The sequence below is a fragment of the Hylobates moloch genome, unplaced genomic scaffold, assembly GCF_009828535.3.
Source record: "Hylobates moloch isolate HMO894 unplaced genomic scaffold, HMol_V3 SCAFFOLD_909, whole genome shotgun sequence".
Classification (NCBI taxonomy): Eukaryota; Metazoa; Chordata; class Mammalia; order Primates; family Hylobatidae; genus Hylobates; species Hylobates moloch.
Window position 1 is genome coordinate 1 of NW_026653184.1, and position 1,320 is coordinate 1,320.

The 1,320-nt window shown below is 40.6% G+C and overlaps 1 pseudogene; it reads left to right on the forward strand.

The window, feature by feature from the left end:
- Positions 1 to 8: 8 nt before the first annotated feature.
- Positions 9 to 989, forward strand: LOC116464529 (pantothenate kinase 3-like; annotated as a pseudogene).
- Positions 990 to 1,320: the final 331 nt, after the last annotated feature.

Sequence of the window (1,320 nt, forward strand, 5' to 3'; positions counted from 1 at the left end):
TTGAGAGTTTAAAAAGTATTCGAAAATATTTGATTTCTAATGTAGCATATGGATCCACCGGCATTAGGGATGTACACCTTGAACTGAAAGATTTAACACTTTTTGGCTAAAGAGAGAACTTGCACTTTATCAGGTTTCCAACCCAGGAACTGCCTACTTTTATCCAAATGGGAAGAGATAAAAACTTCTCAACATTGCAAACGGTGCTATGTGCTACAGGAGGTGGTGCCTACAAGTTTGAAAAAGATTTTCGCGCAATTGGAAACCTCCACCTGCACAAACTGGATGAATTTGACTGCCTTGTAAATGGCTTGCTATATATAGACTGTTGGTTTCAATGGAAATGCGGAGTGCTATTGTTTAGCTAATGCCGCAGAACCTCAGCAATGCCAAAAGATGCCTTTTAACCTGGATGATCCCTACCCACTGCTTGTAGTGAACATTGGCTCAGGAGTCAGTATTTTAGCAGTCCATTCCAAAGACATCTATAAACGAATGACTGGGACAAGCCTTGGGGAGGGTACCTTTCTGGGTTTATGTAGTTTATTGACTGGCTGTGAAAGTTTTGAAGGGGCTCTTGAAATGGCATTCCAACGGTGACAGCACACAAGCTGACAAGCTGGCCCATGATATTTCTGGAGGAGATCATGAAAGATTTGGTTTGCCAGGTTGGGCTGTAGCATCTAGTTTTAGGAATATGATTTATAAGGAGAAGCGAGAATCTGTTAGTAAAGAAGATCTGGCAAGAGCTACTTTAGTCACTATCACCAATAACTTTGGTTCTGTGGCACGAATGTGTGCTGTTAATGAGAAAAATAAACAGAGTTGTCTTTGTTGGAAACGTTTTATGTGTCAATACCCTGTCAATGAAACTTTTGGCATATGCACCGGATTTTTGGTCAAAAGGTCAACTGAAAGCCTTGTTTCTAGAACATGAGGGATACTTTGGAGCAATTAGTGCACTTCTTGGGCTGCCAAATTTCAGCTAAAGCACCAGGTCTCTCTCTCAGCTAATAAATGTCATCCAAGAGGAACTGAAACCAGAGGCATTATTACTGCATTGTTTGTCACTGGCAACCAAAGGATAAAAGAGTAGCATAAGCTGCTGAATGTTGCCATATTAAGGGAGAGAATTTAGTAACGCGAAAAAAAATAATTTTAAAAAGACAGTAACTGTATAATCTCTGACAAAAAGGAAATACTTAGACGTAAATCTAACAAAATCTGAATAATGCTGAAAAAGACACAATGCAATGTAAGGTGGGTGTGGTGCCTCCAGCCTGTAATCCCAGCACTTTGGGAGGCCGAGGCAGGTGGATC